The sequence below is a fragment of the Astyanax mexicanus genome, chromosome 10 (assembly GCF_023375975.1).
Source record: "Astyanax mexicanus isolate ESR-SI-001 chromosome 10, AstMex3_surface, whole genome shotgun sequence".
NCBI lineage: Eukaryota > Metazoa > Chordata > Actinopteri > Characiformes > Acestrorhamphidae > Astyanax > Astyanax mexicanus.
The window spans coordinates 28607200-28629710 of NC_064417.1; the positions used below are offsets into that span (position 1 = coordinate 28607200).

The following is a 22511-nucleotide window of genomic DNA, read 5'->3' on the forward strand; positions in this document are numbered from 1 at the left end:
CCATTATTTCTAAACACAGTGAGTGTGGATTCATGTCTGACTGGTGTATCTCACTTCAGAGTATACACTATTCTGAGGACGTCCGCTTTTCTTCTTCCTTTTTCTTTTAGATTTTTTCTCAGCGAAGTTCAAAGCAGCATAATTCAGCTCTACATCATCACCAGGTTCCTGTAACAAAATCACAAATCCTTATATGTGTATTTTCCTCCTGTGGTCATCACATTTTATTATTATTATTATTATTATTATTATTATTATTATTATTATTATTATTATTATTATTATTACTATTATTATTATTATTATTTGTATTTAACCAGGCAAGTCATTAAGAACACCCTCTTGTTTGCAATGGCAGCCTGGCAACCAAAGTTCACTCATGCTAAACCTCAATTTACCTTTTTAACCCAGATAAAAATCTAGTTTAAGACCAACTGATCTTTGATGGTTAAGGTGGTTGAAAGCTGGTCATCCAGGTATAAATATAACCTATACTGGTTATTTACCTTGGTCAGTTTGGTCATGTGTGTAGACCAGCTGAACCATGTAACTCAATGAAACACACTCAAAAACATTTTTATTTATTGAAAACTGCTGGCCAACCTGAAGTTATTGATGCTTAGGATTGTGCAACAATAAAATGTGTAGGATTTTCAGAGCATGTAGAATTAAATGTTTTATTTTCCCCCAATTGATATAAAATTGGATATTGCACAACAATAAAAAATAGAGGACAGTATGTGTAGTGAAACACTACCAACCCATGTAATAACAGTTGGTAAAGATTACTTAGAGTTGTACAGTTTTTGTAATTGAATGTGTGTCAAGGTCCTTTTAGACATTAATAGCAAGTTTAATAATTTATCTAAAAAAGAAAAAAATCTAAATCTGGAAATGTTTTGAAATATTTGAACATTTTTGTCCAAACTGGAATTCTAAATGCTTATAATTTAAGAACTGACCCTTAGAAAAGGTTATTATAAAACAATGAAGGATAGAGGTTCTTTTGTTCATTCCGAGCAGGATAAATAATTTCTGGGAATTTAAAAATTAAAACGACAGAAATTTTTGACGTTTTTTGTAAATTGCTGACCAAACTGGGATTCTGGAAGCTTGTAACTGTGCAACAATAAAAAAATACAGAACCTTCTAGACATTTAATTTCTAGGAATTAGAAAAAAAAATCGATTTTTTTTTTTAATTCTTAACCCATAAAACTTAAGGGCAAACCTGCAAAACCCACACAGCATTCCTAAAAAGAGTAGAGTGAGTAAATATTTATAATAGTTTCCATTAAACATTATTAGCCTACCTGGAATTGTATTCCCTCTGTGATTGTGAGATCCTGGTGAGATTTATTACCTTGAGAGACGGAAATGATGTCATTATCACAGAAAAAAAAAAAAAAAAAACATCATCAAATACAAATTGTGTGTGTGTGTGTGTGTATATATACTCACCTCTACAGTGTTCGTAACCATTTTTCCATCGCACACAAAAGCAGCACAGTGTGATATTCCAGATAACACACAAGCCTAGTGCCAGTCCCATTCCAATGAGTAGAAAGGAATGTGTTCCTGTAAAATCACATTTTCAGTGAATAAAACTGAGAAAAATATGTTTAGTTTGGACTTTATAACCAATTCAATCCAATATTAAAAATTGAATGTATATTATCTACTTTAATAATTACAGTGACATGAACACAAACTCGAGCGGCAGTCTGTAAATTCTAGAAATCGTTGCTTCAGGAAACAGCGTAGATCAACCCATGTAAGGCCTCATCTTACGAGGGAGATGGAACACTAACCACAGTGCTTTTTTATGGAAAATATAATAAAATAAAAAATGTATTTACGCTCTTTAAATAACTTTAAAGTTAACTTGTAAATATTAATTATATTTATATATTTGCTTTTTGAAAGATGTTTCCAATATCCTTTTTTTTAATAAAGTTGAAATATTGATCATGTTACTTTTTTGTAAACAGAAAAGGAAATATTGACGTCAGCAAAAATGTTTGCAGTTCTGGCCAAATATTGTATAAAATCTCTATTAAAACTAACCCGTGGCCACAGCTGTTCCATTCCCAATAATGATCCTCCCACAGGTCTCCACAGCGCAGTAGTAAGTTGCAGCATGGTGGTTGTTGGGGATGTTGGGGGAGAAGTTGTACACACTGCTGTGTTTAGAAGAGCTGATCTCACACTGACGGCTGCTGCTGCTGCTGCTGCTGTTGTGATGAGTGAAGATGATTTCAGGAAAGGATGATCCTGCAGCAGATCTGATCCAGAACACTCTCAGTTCTGCTGATCTGATCTCAGAGAGAACCGTACACTGAAGATTCACTGCTTCTCCTGGAGGAACCGACTGCAGTGCTGGAGTTTGGAGAACTGAGACGTTGAACTGTGAATCATCTGGATAATACATAATATAGAGGGTCAATATGCATGTGTGAACTTTCTAAAATGAAATAATGTGGTAATAAAGAAAATATGGACACAGTAGGTGAACTGACGTTTATTAAAACAATGATTGGAATTAGAGATGCTTATATTATTTTTATTTGTATATTTAGGATATAATTAACTATATTTATGTAGTATTGATACATTAATCATTGATGTATAATTGGTATCTTCTGTTTTTTTTTTAATTTGTGGATATTTTTTTACTTTATATGATTTTAAAGCTTAAAACAAATAAATACACTACATTTCTATATTTACTAGAAGTATAAATAATACAATAAAACTAAATAATATTTTTTGTAAAAATGTACATTGCATCCCATATTTAAAAAGATAACTTCACAAAATATAAAGTCAGTAAGGTGATATAATAAAAATACATTTTATGTTATTTAGATATCTTATTTTTTCTACTCTTATCCTGAAACATGAACCAAACTCTTTGCTTTATAAGCCAAAATCTTTTAAATCAAACTATTGTATGAAAATCTCACTAAAATATATTTTATAAGTTCAGATTCTTCTTGCACAGAATTGCCATTAAATTATTGCAATGGCCTAACTGACTTTTTGTGTTTTTTACTACTAAATATAGTTATATATTTACATTGCATCCCATATTAAAAAAAAATAACTTTTGGATATTTTCATAAAAAAAACATTATCAAAATATAAAATTACTTTGGTAATGTAATAAAAATATTTTTATATTTTTATAAATTGCCTAAAATTATATATTTTTTCTTTTGTTTTTTTAAGGAGTGTTTTTAAAACTTAATTTATAACTTATGTTGAATAAAATAGTGATAGAAATAGATAGTGATTTAAATTAATTAATTAATTAATTTTAACTTGACCAATAAGAAATTAATCTAGACTAAGAGATCTATTGTGGAACATTTTTTATTTATTAAAATACCTTTATTATCACTCTTTGATAAAAAAAGGCAGTTAAAATATTTTTTATCCGTGGACACCACAGGACTGTAAAAAATGATGCTTCGTAATTTTGTTCAGACTTTTTACTGGTTTCAACAAAGCCATATATTTCAGCTTTAATAAATCACCAATATAAGCTACATAAATTATAATTTACCTAGAAACGTAAGACAATTAACACTGCAATGTTCTGTTCATTAATGTAAATACATATAAAATCATGATATTCACATACTGACTGATGTAAAAAGATACATATATTTACCTGTAACAGCCAAAAACGTTCCTTTATAAAAGCTGATTATTTTTAACGCAGATGTTGCACAGTAATAAATCCCTTCATCATCTTTAGTGGTGTGAGGTATAGTCAGACTGATGTATTTTTCTGTTCTCTCCAGTTTAATGCTGGATTTTTGGAAACCTGGGTACAGGATTGTATCCATAGTCCTCCCCTTGAGTCCCATTTCCTGAGGAATCTGTCCCAGTGGCTGTTTATACCAGAGAACGTCCTCATACTGGTCAGGTAACGTACAGTTCAGAGTAACGGCCTCCCCAGAGCGAACCGAGACCAGCGACTGTCCCTGATAAATATCCACAGCTCCTGCAGAAACTAAACAAAAAAATATATTATCAGAATTTACTGTCAAAAAAAATACAAGGTTATTTTTAAGGAATGTTATTAGTAAATAATTAAAGTACATAAATATTTTCCTCTTTTTAATGTGTAATAGACACTCACATATCTTTATATAGATGCATAAACTGCAGAGAATCCAGACTGAAGTCGTCTTCATGACTAAAGCACTTGAAGCAACTGATATTCTGAACAACACAGCGGAAAAGAAATGATTGACAGGCCTAAAGCTTCTGAGAGATGGGCTCACAGCTTATCCACCTCATTGGTTCTCACCAGTCATGAGCTACTTTTCCATTCACCTGTTTGTAACCTCCTCTAAACCCCCTGACTTCTTTTAACCCTTACTGTAACTCTAGTCTTTAACAGTGATGATTAGAGTACAAAAACATGTTAACAACTAGAACAGACCCATTGAAACATGGATTTAAGTAAATCGGAAATTTTGTTTAATTTGTAAAATAATTAGTGGTGTCAATCGATTAGAAAAAATTATCTGATTAATCACAACAATATTTTATGATTAACTGCGATTAATCACACTTGTTTTTCTTAAGATGCAAGATTTATAGCGGATATTTTAATGTAAATAAAATTTGCATTGAAAGTTGTGTGGTCACATGCCTGCTCTGATACAGTTTGTGAAAATAAACTCGACCACTTTTTGGACAGTCACTGATGCAGCATTACTGGGAAGCCTGTGCGCTTAGTAAGGAGTGAATTTTGAGCCAAAAGTTCCACACAAAAAAATAAAATCTGCAATCAAAATATTAAGAATCAAAAAAAGTTCTATGTTGTTAGCTAGTTACCAAGTCAGTGAACTACTGAGTTATTTAGTCAGTGAACTAGTGAGTTATCTAGTCAGTGAACTAGTAAGTTACTTAGTCAGTGAACTACTTAGTTACCTAGTCAGTGAATTAGTGAGTTATCTACTCAGTGAACTAGTGAGTTACCTAGTCAGTGAACTAGTGGGTTATCTAGTCAGTGAACTACTTAGTTACCTAGTCAGTGAACTAGTGAGTTATCTAGTCAGTGAACTACTTAGTTACCTAGTCAGTGAACTAGTGAGTTATCTATTCAGTGAACTACTTAGTTACCTAGTTAGTGAACTAGTGAGTTATCTAGTCAGTGAACTAATTAGTTACCTAGTCAGTGAACTAGTGAGTTATCTATTCAGTGAACTACTTAGTTACCTAGTCAGTGAACTAGTGAGTTATCTAGTCAGTGAACTACTTAGTTACCTAGTCAGAGTCAAAAGTCTTTAACAGAAAAATCCACAGAAAAAAAAAACCACACAAATAAAAGCAATGACTGACAAAATCCAAACTGAAATAATAACTGCAAAGGTTATAAAGTAATAAAGTATATTTAAAAATATATATTTGCTATATATATTTTATATAACATATATATGATATATATTTTTTTCTCTTTTGAATTTGCAACATACAATTTTTCTTCTGATTTTAAAATTCACTCCATAGCTTAGAGGAAAGCACCAGATCCCCAGCTCTGATACATCAGATAAAGCTATATTTACTGTAAATGGCTTTTAGCCAGATTTTAACCGTGTTTTTTAGTTGTGGCGAGCCTGTTTTATTTGAGTTAAATCTTCAGCTGGAGTGGACATTCAGAGTGACAGCGAAGTAAATGATGAGCTGAGCCTCAAAATCACATCTGACTTCAGTCACAGAAAATCAAACAGGAATCTGGTAGTATTAACTCTTCACCAGATAATGAAAGATAATGAAAACTGATCTTTCTGAAGTAAGCCTTCATCTATCTATACCAAAAAAACATAATGGGTGACAAAAATAATTAGGATTTTTTTTTTTCTTAAAAAAATTCTGTTCCACCATATTATAATATTAGCACTATTGCAGCAGCTGGAGTCAGTCCATAACTGCTGCAAAATTTGTAGCCAGCAAGTGGTTCAGCTTAATTTAATTTAACTTAATTTAACTTGTTAAACAAGTAAAAAAAAAAAAAAGCTGAACCGCTAGCGGTTAGCCACTAATGCTAATGCTCCAGCTTTAGGGAAAATCTGCAAGTCTAAGCTTACTGTAAATAATCAGAAGCGCTTTACTCACCCAAATTCGTTTTTCAGGAGGAAAATCTTTTAATCCAGTGCTGTTTGACCTGACTGTTTTTTTTTTTTTAGTCTTTTAAAGAATTACAGTTTTATTTACTTACTTTAGCTTAGCCTTACAGGTCTCACCACCCAGTGGCCAGACCTGCTGAGTTTAGAAGGAAAACATGGCAACACCGTTCCTACTACTAGTTACTGCATCACATAAAATACCCCTAATAATCTAGTTTGCTTTATGTTTGAAAATAGACCAGAAAATAGACGTTTATTTATAGTGTGCCTGATAATCCAGTGCTTCTTATTGTGTGAAAAATATGTGATGAAACCAAGCTAACTTTATATTTTAGAGTAAAGGTAATTAAAATGTATTTGTTTTTACTATGTTTATACTACTACTACTACTACTACTACTACTACTACTAATAATAATAATAATAATAATAATAATACCGATTTGCATAAAATTTAGTTATTAACACATTACCATGTTTTAAATGTATTATAGAATTTGCTGAATGTGCTCTAGAGTGACTCCTTCCTCAGATTATTCCTCTACATCACCTTGTTGTTGAAACAGCAGCTCCCCCATGTGGCCACAGTGAAATCATCAAGTCATCAGCATAAATATAAAGGATAAAAAAAAAAACACTTTATTTTGTGAATTCAACGAAAACAGAGAAATATATTTTGACTCTGCAAATTGTTCAATTCTGGTTGTTTTGTTTTCAGGTCTTTTTCTATATTTATTCAATGTTTTCTCAAGTTTGGAAAGCGAATGATCTAATCATTTCCATTCATATAAACTCCCCCTTCACTAGTAATGCCCCCAACACTGGGAGGGTGAGGGCTGATGCATATATGGGTAGGCAGTGCACTCTGAGGACCAGTTAACAGATGCCTGTGGTGGCCAGCATTACAAAGGGATTGATAATGGGAAAGGGCACCACCTACTGTACCCTCCCAGAGAGAGCATGGCTGTACTCTCTCAGAGCTCGACCACCCTTTCTGCTCATTATTTTGTCAGCCCCCTTAATTTAAAATAAGGCCTCCGTGTCCAAGGCCCCACTTACTTCACATTAGGTGTCACAGGTTGTGTCAGTTAGTGCCCCACATCAATGAGAAGATGAAAATAAAGTGTCTCTCAGTACAGGAAAAGTGTGAAAACACTCCACAATAGTGAACTGACAGAAACAGCAGTCAGGTCAACCTGTGATCGTTTCTCTCGAGGAGGAGACCATTAATAAATAAGAGTATAATTAATAAATAATAATAATAAATAATAGAACCACAATCACAAGAAGATATTTAGAGGAGGTTGTGCAGAAGACTCCATAGCCTTAAAATATAGAATATAGAGATATTTCAATATAGTGATACAATATATAGCTCAATTCAGGGGTTGCCTATGGTTCAATATATCGCAATATATTGTGGAAGTGTATGCAAGGCGATATACTGCATGAGATAACACACTTTCACATTTTTAAAATCATTTTAAATTAGAAAAGTTTTTACTCAAAATGCTTAAAAATACTGCTTCCTAATTAGTGGGGTTTAAACAGAACACACAACTGCCTGACTTCATTATTTACATGTACACTAATAATTATCTGTATCTGTATTTTTTTGCTTTAAATAAGCAAAGTTTACTTTATTTTTACACAAAATACTGTACAATACTGCCTCCTAGTAGGCAGGGTTTTAACACAACCATTGTCTGACATCATTATTTTTCACTTATAAACTACTAATTAAAAAGTCTGTACAGTATATCAACCAAAAATATCGTAAAACAATACAGTGCTGATATTTTCATATATCACTATGAAAAGCTTGGCAGCACCACAGTGAACATGCAAAAATACTTAATCACAATCTTAAACACACCAATAAGTTTCCTACTATTCCATTCCACTTTAAAAAGTAATGCATTAGTTACGTTCAAGTTGGTAAGAACCTCGTAGTTTCAGTTCCACCTTAAATGCTGGAGCATATTGACACAATCACTCTAATGTTAGATTATTGTACATTTTCATTACAACTTAAACAGTGAAGCAGTTACAGGTGTCTAGACGAAACTGCTGCACCTTTTAAGGAATAAACAGGGGTGCATTAACAAATTAGCAAACTCACAAATGATCTTGGCACTTTTCGTCAAAACAACTTTATGAATGACATAACATTAAGAAAGCCATTAGACAGCCTAAAACCTCCACTAGATAGAGAATGTTTTTGGGGAAATGAAGATGAATATATGGATAGATAAAGATGATAATATTGTTACACAAATGTGTTCAACAGGTGTGATTTACCTGTGATTAGTCTCTGTGAATGTATGTATTGTGGTTTAAGCAAGAAGAGAAATTTATATATCTATAAGCAAATGAACAGTGTTGTACATAGTTTAAGAAAATATTAAATTAGAAACACATTAATGTTCACATTCATATATGTAAATAATCGATGATCATTATTAATAAATGAAAGTGTATATATTTAGGAAACACAAAAGGTAGAAGATGTTTTTTTTTATCACAGCATATTTTTGCAGCTAAACAGCTCATAATGCTCCAAATAGCTCTTCTAGTGGCTAAACATTACTTTATCAAGCAATCTTTAAAACAGAAAAAAAGAAAGAAAAACCCATGTGACTCCCCCAACCAATCAGCTTCAGCTTATTTTCCTTTTAGTGATTTTGGCTCTTTGGTCAGTTACTTTCTTTTCAAGTTTGCTTCAGTGAAGATCTCTGGAGTTTATTTTACAGAAATGTCTCTGATATGGATTTTCCTTCTGTTTTTCCAGATAGTCTGTAAGTGTTTGAATTTCTTACGCTTTATTTTGGTCATTTGTACTTGTTTTATGAGTTTGTGGTTAACTGTGTTTGTTAAAATGTCAGCCACTTTTTTATTCTTATTTGAGATTTAATTTCTTTTATCTTCCAGATTCTGCTGAAGCTGTGGATTCTAATGAGCCGTCATTTGTCTCAGTTGATTCTGGTAAAACTGTAACTCTTATCTGTAAAGAAGAAAATGCTGGTCAAAGACCTAAGACTTGGGTTTGGTACAGACAAAGAGCAGGACAGGAACTTCAAGAAGTGGTAGTTCAATTAGATAACAAAGAACCCACAAAATTATCCAACAGATTCGAAATAAAGGAACTTTTTTCCCTGATGATTAAAAACGCTACTAAAGATGATGAGGGAATGTACTTCTGTGGATCTCTGGATAAGAATGTACTGAAGTTTTCTAATGGAACATTTTTAGCTGTGCAAGGTAAGATTTGTGTGTGTGTGTGTGTGTGTGTGTGTAAACTCATTTAAAACATGTACATTAATAAATATATATATATATATATATATATATATATATATATATATATATATATATATATATATATATATATATGTAAACGCTTCCTGTACTGCTGTTATATACATATTGTAAATGATATACATATATTACCCATTTATTTCCAGATTATGCATATTTTCTGAGTACTATATTGTAGGTTTATATCTTATGTTAAGTTCTTTCTATCTACTCTTTATTCTACTATGTATATTTTTGCACTTCTGTTTTATTAGGATGTCATGTGTAAACACCGTTTGGGTTGCTACTTAACTGTATCTTTCAGTAGTACTCTTATGGACATAAATCATAATGAAATCCACAAAGCCATGTCAAGATGTTAATTTCACATTCTACTGTATTTGTAGAATCTCATTGTTTTGTATTTTATCTAACAATCACATTATTTAGGCTAAACTCATGTTTATTTATTTTATTGATCAGGTCATCCCCAATTAAACATCTCAGTGATCCAAACTCCAGTCTCAGCATCAGTTCCTTCAGGACAGCGAGTGAATCTGCAGTGCTCCGTCTACCCTGAGAACCAATCAGCAGAACTGAGAGTCTTCTGGTTCAGATCTGCTGCAGGATCATCCTCTCCTGAAATCATCCACACTCATAACTTCAGCAGGAGCAGCCGTCAGTGTGTGTACAACTTCTCCAAGATCATCACCGATGAGAGCGATACTGGAACTTTCTACTGCGCTGTGGCCACCTGTGGGAGGATCATTGTCGGGAATGGAACACCAGTGAACTTGAGTAATTGAATTATTATTGATTATTTATGTAGTGAAGGTAAAATCATAGACTGGAGAATGAATATTAGGGAGGTTTATTTGAGTAAAGTTACAGATAATAGTCAGTTGTTAGTTTCATTTGTTAGTGTCTTATCATCAGTCATGTTTACAATATTTAAATGAGCAGTTGTTTCTCACTTAATTTTTAATGTTTTTTTTATTAATGAACATCCAAGTAAACGTAAATGATAAGCTTATTCTGTGGGTTAAATTGCTGGGGACAAATTGAGGGTGTTAGTAAATTTAATAATAACCCGAAAGGTTAACAGTTATTAAATCATCATTTCTTATAATTGAGCTGTATATTAAAACTAAAACAATTATTCTAATGTTTATAAGTAACACAAAGGTAACAAACATTGTTCGGACAACTTGTAAGTTCATTTCTGTCTTTCAGAGGGGCCTGTGGATCTCATTGTGCTTTATCTCGGAGCAGCTCTGGGACTGTGTGTGGTTGTGATCATTGTTCTATCTGTTTTAATCTTCAATGGTAAGTGTAGATATGTTTTGTTGTAAAAGTTAAATTAATAAATGAGTTAAATCTCTGATTTAACTCCATAAATAACTGGATTTTTATTTTTCCATTGTAGTGAGACCTCAACAAGATTCACTGTACGAGAATGTGGACAGTCAGGTACTGCTCGTGTCCTTTTCTTCCTTCATTGATTTATCATGTGTTTTAAAAAATATTGAAACTAAAATAATTAGAAAATAATTTTCTATGGTTGATTTGTGTTTGTGTTTATTGTATCCAGGATACTGTAGAGCTGATAATGAAGAAAAGGTACTCAGGAGACAGTGTGTACTCTGAAGTGAGCTACTTCACAGTCGATGATGCCTATCAAACTCGCTAACCATCATCTCTTGCGTTTGCCTCACGAGTTTGTGAAATTATTGTATTTTTTATTTTTGCAGATGAGCAAAAGTAGTTTAGCATTTACATTCATTAGCGATGCACCAATATAAGCATTATTGGTCAAAACCTAAACTCAACAAAAAAAAATATTTGTCCAAAGCCCTGGATGACACAAACACTGGATGCCACATTTTTGCCATTTGTACACCATTGCAAAATTAACTAACCTTAAAAAAATGCAATTTAAAAGCAATTTAAAAACTACAAATTTAAAATATGTATACACAATATTGTTTAGTGTAATTTTTCCTTGATCAATTTTTACTCGATCAACCAAACACCTATGTGTTTTTTTGTATTTTTTTTTGCCATTTTTAGCTGAATGATTTTAATTGTCTAATATTGTGTGCATCCCTTACTTTCACTCATTTCTGATTGGTTGGAGTTGAGTTGAAATATAAACTTGAGTCAGCAAGAAATAATTTCTGGAAATGTTAAACCATTTTATTTTATACACGTCAGTCAGTGCTGACTGCAAATCAGTGCCATAAAAACCATAGGCCTATTTATAATAGAAGCGGATGCATATAAATTGCTTTAAAACAACTACTTTGGTTTATTTGCCTTAGCTCTTCCAAGGCATCACTTAAAGAATCATTTAAAGAATCTGTGTTAAAGGGCAAAACTGTGAGGTGCTGGGTTAAAGATGAGTTTAAACTGTGCGATTGTAGAAGGTTTTATTTTTTTAACAAGGTGTCAGGTGTCTCTAAATGAAGGCGTTAGAAGACAGTTTTGCAGGGTTTTATCTGTACGATCTTTCACACGTGGCCGACGCTCTCATTAGTTTAGACACTGTCTGATATGGTGTGATGTGGAACAGTGGAAACTGAATTTTAGATTGTGGAGCGAGTTTCTACATTATCTGTTTAAAATAAGACTGTCATTCCTCTTCAGAGCTTTGTAGAATAGGGCTGATGATTCAGAGCTCTGAATTTAAAAATGCTTCATTTAAACACATTTTAAAGTTGTATTGTACTGTTGTACAGTTAGATTTAAAAAAATCCTAAATCATGGGACAGAAAAGCTAAATTAAATATTAAATTACTAAAGCTTCATAAATACACAGCTTCAGTACAAAACTAAAGAAGACATTTTCAGAAACCCGACATTTTGGATGAGCGACTACAGTAAAGGGGTAAGAGAGTTAGATTTTTAAATAAAATCTTTTTGCAAACCACGTCTTTTAAAACTTTTTATTATTATGAAAAAAAGTTAAGGGGGAAGAAACGTCTGTTCTGCATTTTATTTTGAATTCTTGCTTTCTAAAAAATATTTTTATATCATAAACTAATTACTTTTGATGTTTTACTTTTTGTGATTTACTCTGCTAGTATTATGTCATTATTGTGCTTTGAAACATTAGATGTGTTGATTTATGTTCATCCATAACATTTATCTTTTTATAATCCACACAGAGATTGTGCTGTGTAATGAATCTGTAATAACATATTGAAAAATGTATTGAAAAGGGAACTAAATTGTTACTTGCTTATGAAGCTGAAAGATGATTCTACTGTTTATTTCTGACTATATGCAAGGATTTGTTTCTTAATAACTCTTTGTATATGCACATAATAAAGCTTTATCTATTTACTTTTACATGCTATGAGTAAGTCATTATTTATGTTAATCAGATAAATGCATGAAATACATTTGTTAACTCATTGCCCTGAAAATGCTCAAATAATAAAGCTGGTGCCTTAAAGAAGTCCACTCCAACTTATGCATATCTGCATGGAGACTTTATAACACATTTATGAGCATTGGAAAATTCACTTGTAATGTACATTATTTGAACTTGTATTATTATTATATTATATTATATTTATTTTATTTAAATAGTTTGCAGTTCTGCATGCAATAAGGAATGTATTATAAGACAGGAATGAGTGTTGAATATTGTACACAAAACTTCAAAGGGGAAAATTGTTATATAAGGCATGAATAAATATTATTTCCAATATATAGCACATCTACTGAATATAGCTTAATGAAGATGTTATTAATAGATTGGAATGTTTTACTACTTTAGTTTTAGGCCTTAAAATCATTCATTGCACTTCATAGAATGTCTACTCATAGAAGCTACTGATACAAATCCAAATACTGCTTTTTAAATACATTATTCCATGTATATACATGTGTTATGAAGTCTCTGTGTATATTATGTTTTATGCAACTCCAAAAATGACACTGATAACTGGTCTAACAGAGCACCAGGCATCATATTCATGATTAAATAAAACAATTAAATATAATAATACATGTGTATTATAGTTATAAAATATAAATGCAGTTATTCTGTCTCAAAGGTGTCCTTCACAACAAAACATATTTACCAGGATAAATTCAACACTGCAACTGTAAAAATAACACTGTGTGTTCTTTTATTTATTTATTTTATTAATGTTGATTTAATACTGGAAACTTTGCTTTATGTAGCCTACAAAAGATAAAGAATTAGTTATATATTTCTTTTTTTTTTGCTGAATAACTAAATTTTTACATACTAATAAATTGTCAGACTGTAAATTTTCTAAACTCTTGAACTATTTACCTAAACAATAGAACTGTTAATGCATACTGAATAATTTACCTTCATTACAGTATAATAAACTAAATTATTAGGAGTTATAATCAATAATATATATATATATATATATATATATATATATATATATATATATATATATATATATATATATATATATATATATATATATATATATATATATATATATTAGGGCCTAAAGTGACTTCAGGTTAATAAATACAGTCTCCTAAAAAAATCTGCCAGAATGGGGGTTAAAATAAACAAAAACTCTCTATAGAAACTCTATAGATTTGCAAAATAATTTCACTTTTTAACTGTAAAGAACATCAATGATCTACACAATTAATTATCAAAAACCTTAATATAGTTTAATCTACAGATTACAACAGATAACACATATGACCACCGCAGAGTTTATTTTCCAGGAACTGATATCAGCACTCACACAGAGAGTTAAAAACACCAAACAAGGTTATGAGTGAAGCTGACTGAAGCAATCATGTGATTTTAGATCACCAATGAGGTTCAGAAGAAGAATCTGAAAAGCTAATACTGTTTGGTGTGATGTTCAGTTGCTTGGTTTTAATCGTTGTGCTTCAGGTTTTAGCTATGGCTGTGTTCAGGACGACTCGGGCTGCAGTTCTCATCTTACTTCTCTACAAAATATGTAAGTTACATAAAATAATCAATAATAAACATATATATATATATATAGTTATATATATAAATATATATAAATATTGATTTTTATGGATTGTGATGCTGGGTCGTTTTTTTTTTTTTTTTAGAAATTATATTTCAGTATTGGTTGACAGTAATGTAATGTTAATGATTAATGTGAAATAGTTTAGTAGCTTTTTGTGTATCTGTACTTTACTTTAAGTATTTGAATTTTTTTCACTCCACTACATATAAAACACAATTTTATAATTACTTTATAAGTGTATTAAAATAATCAATATCAAAATAAGCTCAGCAATCTGGATCCAGAACTTGTTTTGACCTGTTGGACACACAGCAGCTGCCCAGTGCAAGGGCAGTGTAGTAAGAAATGATCTGTATTTACAGCTTAAAATACATAAAATAAAATTGTTTGTTACAATTTATTGCACTTGATGATTTATGTTGATGACATTTTTTAAATATACATTAGTGCCCTTCTAATGATTATCCCATTTATCAACATTTTTTTTTTTTTTTTTTTTGGGGGGCGGGGGGGGGGGGGGGGGTCTTATGATTGAGTTATTTTATTTTATTTAATCAATTTCAATTTAATGTAAGGTTTATTTTAAATAAAAAAAAATTACAAATATTTTTGAAGAAAGAAAAAAAGAAAGAAAGTGAGAAAACTGAGAAAAGTTTGGCATATTGTATGTGGTTATCCATTGTAAGGGCTCAATTAATTACATTATATTAAAACAGTTTATCAAAAGTGACAGTGCAGTCTGAGTAAAAACAATCTAATCAGGTAATGCCTTCATTATAACATTTTAATACTTAATTCGTTATTCGAAAATAGCACAATAATAATCATGGTTTAAATAGTTTTATTTTGAATAATTTTACTTCTGATAGTTTGATAACCGTGTACTTTTCCTGAAGTGGCGCTCTAACGGAAGGGCTAATTTTATTGGAGTAGTGCTGTATTTTATCTTCAGTATCTTTACTTTAAATAAATTACTGTAGATGGTTTGGGTGTTTTGTCCACCACTGGATTTCAGGCTTTCCAGGATTTTATTGTTGACTGAACTTTTTTTACAGGTTCTTCTCAAGCAGCTCTAAATCCACAGCCGCTGGTTCTCTCAGTTGAACTTGGAAAAGCTGCTCATCTCCACTGTTCACTTGGAGACCAGTCCAGTGCAGAGGTTAGGATGTGGTACAAGCAGAGACTGGAGCATTCTCCACTGGAAGTGGCTTTAAAGTTACAAGGAAACAACAAGGATGCAGTACTATCACCTCAGTTTAACCAGTCAAGATTTAAAGTGCAGAAAGATACGACAGGCTTTGCTCTCACTATTGAAAATGTTGTTAAAGAAGATGAGGGGATGTACTTCTGTGGAACCGGTGAAGAAAAAACACTGAAATTTTCAAACAGCATATTCTTAACTGTGACAGGTAATCACTTGATTACTTGATTGAAATAATATGAAAATAAGTGATAGCTGGATATTTAAAAAATATATTTCATATTTATAAATCTATTGTTTGATGTCAGTCTCTTGTACAGTGTATTGTTTCTACTGATACTAATGTAGAACAATTATTGATAATGATTATTTGGATGGTCAACTAACATTCAAATAACATTAAACTGATTCTCTTTAGAACCTAACCCTACACCTAAACATCACCCTAACCATAACCTAACCCCTAAAACCTAAGCTAAACCTTAATCTTAACCTAAACCTAACCCTTAAATCTAACCCTAAACCTGACTCTTACCCTAACCATAACCATGAATCAACCTTAAAACCTAACTTAATATTAATCTTAACTTAAACATTTACCCTGAACCTAAACCTAACCCTCTTACACTAACCATAACCTCAACCATTAATCAACCTTAAAACCTAAGCTTAACTTTAATCTTAACCTAAAACTTAAATCTAACCCTAATCCAGCTTTAACCCTAACCTCAACCATACATCAACTATAATATAAACCTTAAACCTAGCTCTAAACCTAAGGCTAACCCTAACCTCAATAATGAATCAACCCTAAAACCTAGCCATTACCTTAATGTTAACATAAACATTAAATCTAAACCTATCATTAGAATTTTAGGAGAGAATATAGAGAATCCTTTAAATTTACCTTAGACTTGCAGTAAAATGTTATTTAAATATTAGTTGAGAATCTATGAAGCATCTATAATGGACCATCTGAATAAAGTGATACATAATTTCCATGAAATGTAATGTAGAAAATGTATCAGGTCTGTCAGGTGCTTAAAAAAAGAAGATTTATTTAATGCATGATGTGCCCACTGCTATATCATGCTAATTATAATAATATTAGGTATTACTTTATACACTTTGAAGAAGAAATACATAACTGGGGCTTTAGTGCTTTAGTCAGTGGGGTGGTATCTTCAAAGGTATATTTTCAGTAGATTTAGAGAAATTTCATATATTTCTAATGTTAAATGAAATATTTGAAACCAATGTTGTACATCTGCACAGTTAATAGTTTTATTTAACAAAAAAAACAACTACATTTTAAATCTCACACTGTTACATGACATTACAGAACCTTCAGATATCTCAGTTCTCCAGACTCCAGCACTGCAGTCGGTTCCTCCAGGAGAAGCAGTGAATCTTCAGTGTACGGTTCTCTCTGAGATCAGATCAGCAGAACTGAGAGTGTTCTGGATCAGATCTGCTGCAGGATCATCCTTTCCTGAAATCATCTTCACTCATCACAACAGCAGCAGCAGCAGCAGCAGCAGCAGCAGCAGCAGCCGTCAGTGTGAGATCAGCTCTTCTAAACACAGCAGTGTGTACAACTTCTCCACCAACATCCCCAACAACCACCATGCTGCAACTTACTACTGCGCTGTGGAGGCCTGTGGGAGGATCATTATTGGCAATGGGACAACAGTATGCTTGAGTAAGTGCTTTTTTTTTGGTGCAATTTACATTCTACCAAATTTGTGAATATTTTAACAGTTGTACTATTTACCAGCACTGTATCAATAAATGGTGAAAAAATGTTAAACCATTTTTAAAAAGATATACAGCTCTGGAAAAAAATAAGAGATCACTTAAATATGACGAGTGTCTTTGATTTTACCAAATTGAAAACCTCTGGAATATAATCCAGAGGAAGATGGATGATCACAAGCCATCAAACCAAGCTGAACTGCTTGAATTGTTGCACCAGGAGTGCCATAAATTTATCCAAAAGCAGTGTGTAAGACTGGTGGAGGAGAACATTCCAAGATGCATGAAAACTGTGATTAAAAAATAGGGTTATTCCACCAAATGATTTCTAAACTCTTAAAACTTTATGAATATGAACTTGTTTTTTTTTTTTTTGTTGCATTATTTGAGGTCTGAAAGCTCTGCATCTTTTTACTTATTTCAGGCATTTCTAAGTTTCTGCAAATAAATGTGTTAAATGACAATATTTTCTTTTGGAATTTGGGAAGAATGTTGTTCGTAGTTTATAGAATAAAACAAAATTTTTATTTTACTCAAACATATACCTATAAATAGCAAAATCAGAGAAACTGATTCAGCAACTGACGTGTTCTCTTATTTTTTCCAGAGCTGTATGTCTTCATATATGTGAGCAAAGTTTGTTGTAAAATCCTCTGTCATTAATAAGTCATTGATTAAACTGCCATTAATTAATGACCCCAATTTAATGCAACAAAAGTAACTGTTAATATTGTACAATGACAAATACATACTTTTAAAAGATTTCAGAAGCTTTTTCTGTAAAATATTTAGTTTTTACTACATTATATTCATATAGTATGTGTATTTGAATTACACATGCAGGTAAATTTGAAGAAAATTAATCCTTATAGAATTATAGATTCAACACTATTTTACCATCATCTACTTTCCATTTAAATCTCAGAGAACACATCTATATATTTACTGTTGGGTTTGGATATTCAATAAAATACTGGCTGTATTTGCTGTAATTCAACTATGCAGAACTTTGGAAACAGATTTATATATTTTACTTAACCAATAATAGATTAAATTAACAGAAAATAAATACTGGTACTCATCTTGTTTTTTGCTGTATAATTCTTGTCTTACAGCTAAATCTGAACTCCCTCTGCTGCTGTTCTTCGGCGTGTTTTCGGGGGTGTGTGTGCTTGTAATTTGTGTTCAGGCCATTATGATTTGTAAAATGAGAAAATCTGGAGGTAAATGTTCATTGAGATCTACAATGCTGAATATTTTTTATTAATTTTAAACTGTTTTTTTTTATGAAATAGAGATAATTAATGATAATTTGGATTTTTTTCATCTACAGACAAACTTCAGGAGGGTGCTGTTAATGAGAGAGCTCCAAACCAGGTATTTCTTATACATGTATCATTTATTAGTTACGGTAATATCTTTTATGGGACATTTTTTATGTAATGGTTTATGTGTAAAGATTATTTTTTTCAAAGCAGCAATTTTGCTGTTTTTTAAATATAGAAATAAGTAAATAATGTTTTAATCTGAGGCTTGACTTGGATTACCTGAATAGTTCTGGGATTTAAACCCATGTCTTTGCAGCTGCTGTTATAAACATATTCATAATGCATTATGAATACAGGACTCATGGGTATTTTTAAATGATTTCAGTATTATTTCAGTAAAATTAATGTGTTTTTTGTACTTTATGCAGTTATAAACTTTGAAAGTATTTGAAAGTGATATTTCAACATAACAACAGTATTTCTTTTTTAAATCCTGAAAATGTTGCAGTTTATTTAACAAACTTTTAAACTTTAGATTTTTTGGTTGGTTTTGCAGCCAGCTAAAAAAAGGGATTTTCTTTTTGTATAGAAATCTGTAATTAATGCTTTAGTTAAACGATTAACTGACAGTTTTGGGGTTTCAACCAAAATCTTTGCAGCTGCTTCTCCTCATTCATCACTGGACCTCAGTTTGGTTTGGGATGGTTACATTTTAAAATAGATGAGATCACAGAAACATAATTTTTATTACCTATTTTTTGCAGTTTAAACGAGTTTCTATTTTGTTTAGAAGAAAACAGAAACCTTTTTATTCATATTTCGAGAGATTGGTGGTCTGTAGCATCAATTAGGCAACATGAAGTAACTCATGAAATAATGGTTAAATAATTCCAGTAATTGTAATTGTGTTTATTTGCACAGAACCATAAAGATGATGAAGTGAATTACGCTCCAATACGAATTACTGACAAGAAAACCTCCAGAGTGAAGAAGGAGAAGCCTGAAGAATTGGTTTACTCTCAAGTCTCCCATGCAGCCGCTTATCGCTCACGACGCTAGAAACTAAAGTTCTGAGGCTTTATTTTTATATGAGAACCATCTGAGATTTTTAATTCTGTGTTTTGTGCTTCAGTGTGGCAGTGTGGGGTCAGTATTGATGTTTTTGTACCTGTAACTGTTTTACTGCTGGGTTTTATATGGAGCTTAAAAGCAGAGATAAGTATTTAAATCTCCATTTTATATTTAAAGAAAATGTTCTTGACTTTTAAAAAAAAACTTCAACTTGAAAATGTAATAAATAAAAACACACATTTCCAAATAATTTTTAATAATAATAATAATAAAAAAACACATAAATATAACACATTAATTCAACCGGATGTTTCTCATTTGACTTTTTTAAGCTCAAAATTAAAAGTTATTTTGAAATACATTTCTAAGCAGTAAATTTAACAATATTACAAGAAAAATCAAACAAAAGAAAAACATTATTGCAACATATGTAAACTTTATTAAAAAGTCAGGTGCATTTATGTTTAAATATACAAAATACAGATTTAAAAGCTTCAGGTTTTAAGCTCCATAGTTTTACGTTCTCTGTTGTATTTTCCATAATGTTTCCTGTTGCTAAATTATAATTCAAGTGCCTTGTATTAAATTCTGCTTCTAAATTAGCAATTATATTTGAGTTCTAATAAAAATCTATCTATCGTTTTATTTCCTGTAATACTTTCTGTTCTTTTTGAAATAAAAATATCACAGTTTTATGATTCTATTTTGTTCTGTTCATACTAATGCTCTCTTGGGTTTTTTCCTATTTTGATACAATCTTTAACATATTGAATCATATACATTAATATCATATTGAACATTCTTGTGTGTAATTGCTCGGTTTTACCTGTAAAGATACAACATTTCTGTATATTTATAGGGCTGTGTCAGGCCTACAATTCAGAAATATGATCAGTGATCAGACACAGTGCTCTTTAATTGACCTGAGGAAATCTAAAGCAGTCCACAAGAGGGCACCATAGCTTCTCACACTTTCTGCAACAATGATTATAATTATACAGCACGTTGCTTTAATAGTGTTCATTCTAAACATGTGTTTAGACAAGCAGCAATTACTTGATCAATAAGCACTAATTTACTAACTTACTACTGTAAAAAGAACAACACTGTAAATACATAATGCAGCTTATTTTCAGAAAACCAGCTGCTTTTTCATAATGAACTTTATATTCTGTATTATCCAATGGTTAAAACAGCAGATCTGAAGTATTGACTTTGGCTCAAATAGTTTACACAAACAAAGGTAACTGAGTTTTTAGAGACAGACATATGCTGCTAATCTGCATTTACAGCAGCAAGAAAAACAAAAACAAAATTATGAGTAATGCTGCATTAAATTATAGTGTTAAGGTCACAATACAATACGTTTATTGTCTAATCTCTTGGGTTTTATAACAGTTATGTTTTCAAACATATATATGGACTGCTACATTGTGAAATTACAGGTGAAAACTGTAGAGATTTATGTTATTAATATTTTGTGCATGCAGCACATTTTCTTTATTTCCACCTTGGAAAGCCTTACATACCTCTAGTGTTACATGTACCACAGTTTGAAGACCGTTGTCATAGTTGATAAATATGGTATAAATATGTACAGCTATATGCATCCCTTTGTCCACTTTATGTCTAAAAAAACGTTTTAAATTATTATTATTTTTATTAATGTGTCTCTGTCCAGGGTGCTGAAACAGAATTGTGCAGCTGTCCATGGTGCTGAAAACTATGTGTCTTAGTTCAAATCGCAGAAAAAAAGTCTATTGCGGATCTTTTAAAGTATATAAATACATATAAATAAATAAAATATATAGTGTCACAGTTTCTCACTAAATGTCTCATAATGTATTTAATACACATCACAGTAGGTACATTATCTCGGACAAGATATATAGAGTTTCAAAGTGGGTGGACAAAGTCCAAACAAAATGCTGACTAAATTATGTGACCCATTATTTATTCTGTATTCTTTCTGCCTTTTTTGGTCAAGATATATTCAAATATTGGCGAATTTTGGATTTTTGTTAAATGGATGCATTTGGTTATTTTGTTTGTCAAAAAAGATGAACGCACTATCTGCAAATAAATAAATAAATAAAAAAAATCAGACAGACTATATTTATTGTGCCATTACCTTTACACAAGCATTAGGACACCTACACATGATAATCCCATTCTAAACCTTATAAACAGTAGTGTGGAGTCAGTCCCCCTGTGCAGTTCTAACAGTATTTAAGAAACTCAGCAGAGAACACAGATTTTTTTAGCCTGTTAAAGAAGAACTTCCTAATATACACTGGTTTAAACATTACCTCTGCACTCAGATGTCACATCTAAGTATTTTTAATATTTTCTATACTTAACATACAAAACGTAAGCGATTAATATGATTTAGAATGTACAGAAATGTGTCTCTGCAAATTATGTGAACCTTTACTGAAAAAAAAACAAGACAAAACAAAAAAAATTGACCATATGTGTCCAAAATCTTGCATATGACTGTATATAAACTTTTAACCTCAAAGTAACCCAATCCCAACAAACGACTATGGAAAAGTCAGGATTGCAGTTCTGAGCTCCACCACAAGGGGGCATCTAAGTTCCTCAAGCTTCAGCACATATTCAGTCCATGGCCGTTTCTCAATCTGCGTTCTAAAGTCAGGGCTTTTCCTCCCCTACTCCGCATGCTCCTCCTCTACTCCACATGCTCCTCCTCTACTCCACATACACCTCCCCTACTCCACATGCTCCTCCTCTACTCCACAT

At 31.5% G+C, this 22511-nt stretch overlaps 1 protein-coding gene and 1 long non-coding RNA gene across 2 annotated transcripts in view; both read left to right on the forward strand.

Annotated features, from left to right (window-relative positions):
- Positions 1-22511, forward strand: part of LOC125804773 (uncharacterized) — a 163695-nt gene that overhangs the window by 13027 nt on the left and 128157 nt on the right. The gene's annotated exons all lie outside the window — the stretch shown is intronic.
- Positions 17026-19794, forward strand: LOC125804787 (uncharacterized). The gene is made up of 3 exons (XR_007440965.1): positions 17026-17356; positions 18743-18786; positions 19599-19794. It is a non-coding gene; the product is annotated as an uncharacterized LOC125804787 (long non-coding RNA).